Source organism: Corvus brachyrhynchos, unplaced genomic scaffold (genome assembly GCF_000691975.1).
Source record: "Corvus brachyrhynchos isolate BGI_N302 unplaced genomic scaffold, ASM69197v1 scaffold101, whole genome shotgun sequence".
NCBI lineage: Eukaryota > Metazoa > Chordata > Aves > Passeriformes > Corvidae > Corvus > Corvus brachyrhynchos.
In genome coordinates, this window is record NW_008237239.1 from 16,735,071 (window position 1) to 16,743,398 (window position 8,328).

Sequence of the window (8,328 nt, forward strand, 5' to 3'; positions counted from 1 at the left end):
TGGATGAAAATGCTACCTATAGGAAAATGTTAATATGCTGAAGAGTTGTTGCCAATGGAAAAAATACTTTGGCCCCCTTTGAATTTCTATCTGAAATGTACTTCAGGGAACCAGCGTTGACAGGATGATAAATTTCTACTGCAGTTATGAGACTAAAAGTGCAAGTAGGCACACAGTGATCCCCTTTCTTAATCAGCTCAAGATGGATTTGGAAGGAGCTCATCTTGGTCTTCCATGACTTCCACAGAGAGGATGTGTAGAACCAAGCTTAAATTTCACCTTTGGTTTTCTCAGATGGCCACTGGATGGTGCCACTGAAAACCTGACTATAATGCTGACACATTCAGTCATCTGAAATGCAAACTATATCCTGGTGGGATGATTTGCACATCGCTGAGAATGAAGCGAGAGCAGGGGATCAGGTCTGTTACACCCAGTAGCAAAACTGGAAGAAAATGAAGCCCTGGAGTGGCAGAGGAGTAGAATTAGTGACAACTAGAACTGCTGTAGCTTTTCAGGATGCAGCACCTGCCGTTGGGTTGTGTTCAAGGTGAAGCTGGGATAGGTTGGCTCATGCTGTATCAGACCCAGCTGGTACACACATTGTGTCCCTAGAAGCAGTGTTTTCCATGGAAGCTGCAGGTACCTGTGCTGATGGGTTTTGCTACCAGTCAGCACCTGAACTAATGTGCACCAAAGGCAATGGAAATCCTCCTGTTGATTCCAGCATTGCTGGAGCACCTCCTGGGAGTTTACATTAAATAAGCAAATATGCATCTCCTCTGATTGCTGAAGAGATGCCAGAGAAGAAATAAAGGTTCATGGGTTCATAATTTACAACCAGAAACTGTTAATTGTGCTCATCTAATCTTCCATCCTGTACATTGTAAACGGCAGGATTTCTTTAACATCTCTGGTTTGCATTTCAGCCTCACTCCTCAAAGAACAGTTCACTGTAACTAAGCCCACTGTAAAGGTCTGTTTCTGGTCCATTTGGCATGTCTCACCTTCAAATTGATTGCTTCGCTGGAGCCTAAAATCTGCTCAGGAACACTTCATAGCTTTGTTTTCCATAATGTTATTGACTAACTTTGTCCAGAATTCCCAAGACCTCAGAAGCTTTTATATTACATTTTGGTTTATTTTTGTGTCTTACTGCAGGCTGTTTTCTTATATTCCTCTGTATGAAGATACAAGCTCCCACACAAAGAAACCCACAGACCACAGTAACCTCTTGGATGGGGGGAAAAATTCTCCAGCTGTTATGTCCATTTTTGGAAAGTGCGTATGAACTACTCATAATCTGAGTTCATCCAAAACTATTTTTGAAGTCTAGCTGTCAGCATTTTTGTCTCAGCAATATTTGTGTTCTTCTGTGAAAGTCACTAAACTAGGACATTGTGGCATTAAGCTTCCACAAAGAGGAGTCAAAAACATTTGTGTTGAGTTGAATGTACTTTTAAAATGGAAATAAAGCTAGGGAGAGCTTATCTAAGAAAATAAGTCATGGACTCATTATATCCTTGATTTTCTTATCTCTCGTGAAATAAGTTGGATGACAGGTTTGGTTTTTGGCCTTTTCTATATATGAGTCTGCACATTCAGTTCTTCTCTTTGTCATGTACATAAAATGTAGGATGACAGCACACTGGCTTTGAGGGCTCATATTTGCTACTTTTACCTCCGAGCAGAGCTGATCTGACTTAGTCAAGACAACCAGAAGAAGAATCTGTACATTTGCCACCAAGTTAAACCTCCAAAAAATATCTCTGCCATTTGCTAATCCTCTCCAGTTCTGGATCCTGAGACGCTCTTGGGTCAGTTTCTTTGATTCCCTGTGGGTCCCATTGGCCCAGGACCTCTGTTATTGACACAGGAAGCTTCCTTTAGTGATCTGGATGGTGAAAGCCCAGCAACGTTGGTCATAACTTGCATTCTCAAATCTCCTCCTTTCCTGAAAGAGCCCTATACATTCCCAAGTAAGCTGCTCATACCAGTAGCTTTACTATTCCTTTTTCGGGGTCAGAGATATTAACAACAGAGGTTTTAAACTTTTTAATCAGAAAATAGATGAAGATATAATGTGTTTCAAGAGTTACTGAAAATTGTTACAAGTACAATAAATCTTTCATAGTATTTCTTTTGAACCCTCTACATATTTTAATCAATCGATGCTGTTAATCAGCATAATCACAATTATTAACAGTGTGTTAGCAATCTTTTTTCATGCAAACCTGTATTATGTTTACAATTCTTTTTTATTTTCTCACTAAAATTCTAAATAGTGATAGTCATATTCTTCAGCAGAAAGTTACTAAATATCAGCTTTCAGATCTACTGCTGTACAAAAATAGTTCATTAATACTGTGAAAAATTCATTTTTCTTGAGTAATAGTATTGACTCATAAAAGTGATATTAACTATTTATTCTCTCATATTAAGTGATCTAAAAAGCTTACTATTTGCACTTGATGATAATATGGGTATATAAACTATAGTGATTGGTAAAACCTCAAAAAACTTCAGACCTTTGTAAAAGGGGTCTCTTCATCCCGAGTGTGTTCTAACTCTGGTTTCCTGGTATGATCTGATCTTACAAAGACCCAAAAAAAAAAAAAATTCCAAGATTTAATATCTCTTCTTAAAATAAATCTCTACTTCTAAATATCAAAGATTATTTTCCCATTAAATGAGACTCATGTGCTGCAAACGTTGTTTCACAAAGACCCTGGAAAAGGTGGAAGTAGAGGTTACATGTACATTCCTCTGCATATTCTATAACCACATCAGTCATTTGCTAAACAGTGACCCTGGGAAAAAACAATATAATATCACCTCTTTATAAGAGCAAGATCAGAGGCAAACAAAAAGAATGACAAAAATTTAAAACTTATAAGCAACACCTTGCTAATCATAGCAAATAACTTGCAATTCTGCTAAACTCTCAGAAACAGACTCTGGCAGCAATTATGATAAAAATGAAGAAATATGATATTCTAGGAGCATTCTGGTATTATAAGGTTTCCCCAGCTAGCAAAAGAAGCTATGTAGGATCACCTGGAAGAGCTTATACAAGTTGTCATTCTGCCTAGAGATGGTTTTAACACACTCTTTTGGAAAGTCAGACCGACACAGAAAACAAACAGGTCTTGAAAAAATATTTGATAAACCTACTAAGTACAGGAGGCTGGTTACTACCCTCTAAAAAATTTTCACTTAAATTGCTATGAAAAGATCAGGTCCAGAAATGAAAACAGAAAATAAGTGGAGTAGGAGAGTGATATCTGGGACAGTAGTTTCTGTATATGCATAATACACACAGGGCTACATTAAAATCCTCTCCTCATTTTCCTTGTATTCTGCGTAAATAGAACCACAACACAGGGTCAGGTAAACACCAGTTGGTTTTCCATACAAATAAAGTATAGGCTAAAATAATTAGGCATTTGGAAAAAGGCTGGGGACTTTGGTAGGCTGCTAGATCCAGATGGATTTTCTTTTTTTTTTTCTTTCTTTAAAATTCTGTGTTTTATAAAAGCTACAAAGAAAGATTGGCTTATTAGCAGCAAGAAGCAGTATAGCCATGCTCTTGCAGGAAAGATAGTGCACTGGCTAGTTCAGAAAATGAACAGGAATTGCTTTCAAAAAGCTTATTCTTTAATACATGTTATTCCTTCTATACAGACCTAGTGGAATTTATTATCCTCCAGCACACTGAGGCTTTCTTTTCAGAACTGAGGATGGGAGAAACTGATTAAATTGTTTATTCTAGCTGGACCTTTCAAAGACATTTTATAGCTGCAAATGTTTGGCTACGACATTGTAACCCCTAATTATAAATACTGATATTTGGTAACATATTAGATAGTCCAAAACATGAAAGTTCAGTAGTAATAGTAGCTATATCCTGTAGTTACATGCTGCTATTCATCTACACAGTGGGGTTCTTTGCAGTGGGGAGGCCCAGGAACTTCACATTACAAATAAGGAAATGGGAGCAGGAGAAGCTGTAGAACTTCCAAAGAAAGATAATTGGACAACTTTGATTGCTTGCCTTTAATTTTCCACCATTTTATACAGTCCACCAAAATAGGCTTGTCTGTAGAGCTTGGATCTTCTCATTTCTCTGAACTGCACAGGTAATTAAAAGAAAGGGAGGAGAGATGGAATTTTATAAGATTTTTTTCTTTTTTGGCAGTTTGGACTTAAACCTGTGAAATTAGGAGGAATTCTCAAGACATTTCCTCTTTTCAAATTTCAACAAACATATTTTTAACTCTATTCTTCAGGGATTTTGTTCCCAAGCTATAACATTTCACAGCCTGGTACAGTTGTCATTAATTTATGCTTTAGTCCTCCTACAGTACTCTAAACGTCAAGATCTGTGGAACATAATCCAGCCTAAGACAGCAACATTAAATGCCTGCATTATCACAAAACATCCTTTTATTTTCCATTTATCAGCAGTTAGACCCAGCAAGATGCTTACCCAAGTCCAATTCAATTGCTTACAGAAGACATTCAGGTCTCTAATGTCTAGCATCTGATTCCTTTTACAACCTTCAAAATGCACTTAAAACATTAAAATAGAAATTTCATTTTACCTAGGATTTGAGGTAAGATAGGCACATAAGCCATTTGCGTTCTGCAAGGACAGATATATAAACTGCAGAAATAAAAAGCCACCGCTAAAAGGTCTGAACTTTCTTCTTTAAAGAAAGAGGAAATATGTACCAAACTTTTTCCAAACCCATCTCCTTTTTATCTGATGGTGAACTCCAGCTCACTTCATTTGAGGACCCAATTAATCAGGAATGTCATGTGTTCTGCTGCTGAAATATTTGTTCCCAATTCAAGAAAATAATGGAACATTAAACAGTGGTAAGCAAGTTCAGCTCTTGAAAGCTTCTCATATACAGCTCTTATTTTACCAGTGATTTCTGCTCAGCCTAACAGTGAGCATAAGAGAATTAAATGATTTCTGTATAATACCCCTAGCTGGTTTTTTGGGTTTTTTTAACAGATCCTTAAGGGCAACCCCACTACATAAATATGTCTCCTTTACTTGGAGTAATGGAACCCAGGCCAGGGTAAGCCCAGTGCTACCCAACACCTGGTTTTCTGGGCTATTCATAGAGATGATCTTTGAAGCAGCATTAATATGACCCATTTTAGAGTGACTGAGAATTTGGCCCAACTTCCTCGCCCCTCCCAGAGCTGCAGTTGTTAAAGTTTCGAGTAATGGAATCCAGTAGCATGAAATAGTACATTTATTTTGCTTAGGCACACACACGCACTCACACACACATGGTCATCATAATTTCCTATGACATGTAAGAGAAGAAAACTCTCATACATAATATTCTAAAGGTTGAATATTTGGCTACCGACTTTTTCCAAAATAACTATTAAAGTTGTAATCGAAAGTGTTCCAGGCCACAGGGCTGGGTGGTGAAATTACACACTGAGGGGGAGATGGGCTGTGAACACTCAATGTGAGCTTTATTCACTCCAAAAATTCTTTCATTAGGAAAACCCAAGACAGGCAACTCAAATTTATAATAAGAAAGTGCCTTTTTTTTTTTTTTCTATTGAACTGACCATTTTGGAAACTCAAAGGGTTCCAAGCATACTATTAATTTTTTACAATGTCAGCATACTTTTTATAAACTGTTTGGTTTTTTTTTTTTTCCTGAATTTTAACAGTCATCCATTTTGAAAATATTTTATACCCCAGAGGAAAGATTTTGCTTTCCCAGAAGTGGGGAACAGTATCATATTTAAGCCATATGATCTATTTTTAAAAATGCCATAAATATGGAACAAGCTCTTTCCAAATTGTTCACATTATAAACAGCACCTAGCAAGGGCTGTGTTTGGTTTTGTTCTTAAAGGGGATTTCTTTCCTGGATTTCCTATGCAAGTGTAGGGGTGAAGGCTCAGCACTTCTCCAGCTTCATGTGGGCTGGAGAACCCGGCACAGAAGGCCACATGGGTGGACATATTCCATCATCTTTGTGACAACTTCCCATGCAAGCTATCAAGAGCCCACTGAAGCCTTTCAGTAGCTTTTCCAGCAAGGACAGTAAGCTCTGATCAAGCCAGCTGAGTAGACATAGGGTAGATGCTCCAGCAGGCAGTGGGTTGGGAAGAATTGGGTCTGTCCCTTGGGACTGACCGTGGTCCCATTTTTGCAGTATCACAGTTGCTGGCCACCCTGAGTCACAAATATGGTCAAAACATGTCTATCAGCTGTCTCCTCCCTTTCTTCCCTGAACCATCTCAGCCTGAAGACAGGCATGGAGGATGTTGTTCTGAATCTGCAACTTTGAAAGGTCACAGCTTTATAACCTTCTCTGTTACAGCTGAAATTAAAACATAAGAACTGTTGTCTTTCAAAACTCACTGCATCTTTCAAGAAGTTTTCTTCCCATCTCATCCATATAATTCTATACTTTCAACATTGAATGTTTCAAAGACAATATTTTAATGCCATGTTACAAATAAATTACAGCTATTTCCTGTTTTTCAGGTTTTCTTTGTTGCTTTTTAAGCTGGGCTGATGGTAACCAGAGCTCTTAGAAGCAGATATGCCTGTCCTTTTCTTACTGCCCCCACCACCTCCAAAACAGATTAAACCACATTCCCTGAGTGAGCAATCGCACACAAAGAGCACGAGCTGCAGGGAAGGACCTGCTCAGCCATGGTGGGGTTTGTTGGAGAGCAATGCAGCCCTGCCAGGCTGCCTCCAAGGGCTGCTGGGTTTTAGACCTCCCACTTGCATGTTCCCTCTACTCTTGCCACGATTTAACAGGAAGATGAGTCCTCATCTTTGACAGAGAACTTCTTCCCAGGACTTTTTTATCTTATTTTATTTAGAGGTGGCATATAAAAGGCCCAGCCTGGCCAAGAGATAGAGCTGAAGAATTCAGTAGCTCTCCAGGGAAATCAGTTACAGGCCTGGGACTATTCACTAGTAACCCAAAGGAATTAATCTCCTCCTTTCACATAAACAAGCCTTACACAGAGCCTAGGTAATAACATAATTACAACCACACTTCACATACACATTACCATCTGCCCTTTTCTGTTCTGACAGCAGTTCCTCCTCAGGGTTATGTGAAAAGGAAAAAAAATGATTAGCAGAGAACAAAAACATATCAGTAAAGAATAATGTGTGTTTCCTTATTAGAGAGCCTCTGTCCTCTCCTCCCTCTTTATTCCAGTACATACAGAACTATAAAACACAGAAATATTCACAGGATATTAAGTATTAAAGCGCTGATGTCAGCAAGCCAACAAAAATGCAAAGGACAATATACAGAAGTGTTACTGGGACTACCACTGTAAAGTATGCATTTTATGGCAGATTTTAAAGCTAACCCAAAAAGCAGCAAGTACATAAATCATTAGATTAACTAAATCACATTAGTTCCTTACATTCTGCTCCATCAGAAACAATTTCTTAGCACCATCAGATGGAAATACAGCTGAGTCTTGACATATTTACAATAGGCACCACCAGTCTTCATGTTTTGGTATTCTTCTTCATCACCTTGCTAACAACTTACATATTTCATAATGTTCACCAGGCCCAGACGGGCATGAAGACAAGAAACTTGTTATATATATATATATGTATATATATATATATATATATATACACATAATATGCAAACTGATTTTCAGTCAGTAACTTTCATACTCTGAAATTACTTCCAGGTTATTTTACCAGCTAGACTTCTCCCTTGTTCTTAGGGAAGCAGCAAAATCCCTGCTTGCCTTTGACACCAGGAACTTGTTTAGTACCAATCTAAACTTTGCATGATGTCATTGATAGCGCATTTTCATTATAGGCATGACACCAGGCATTCCCACCAAGGAGTTTGTGTATGTGTGCAAGGGAGTATGTGTGTATAAATATGTGTGAGACAGAGACAGGAAAATGTGCATGCAGTCTTCTCAGAGCAAACAAACCGGGAATCCTGGCATTTTTAATCCACCAAGTGTGTGCAGTGCACAAAGAGTGACCTGTGGGTGAGTTGATGTAGAAACAGTGCATTCAAAAAAAATAAAAAAATCCTGCCAAAAACCTTAGTAAATGGTGCAGAACATTTTTTTTTCAATTGGCCCCCAAGGAGTCACAAGTAAGAAACACAGAGACAAAAGAAGGTAGAAAGAAAACATCTATGCACTGAATGTTCAAAAGCGCATTTATGAAAAATAAAAAAGGAAGGAGGGTGGGGAAAGAGAGGTTTACAGTTTGGTCATTTTATCCCTTGAGTGCCGTTAAGTGTTCCAGGCTGTGTGTATCTGGGACCATGCCAG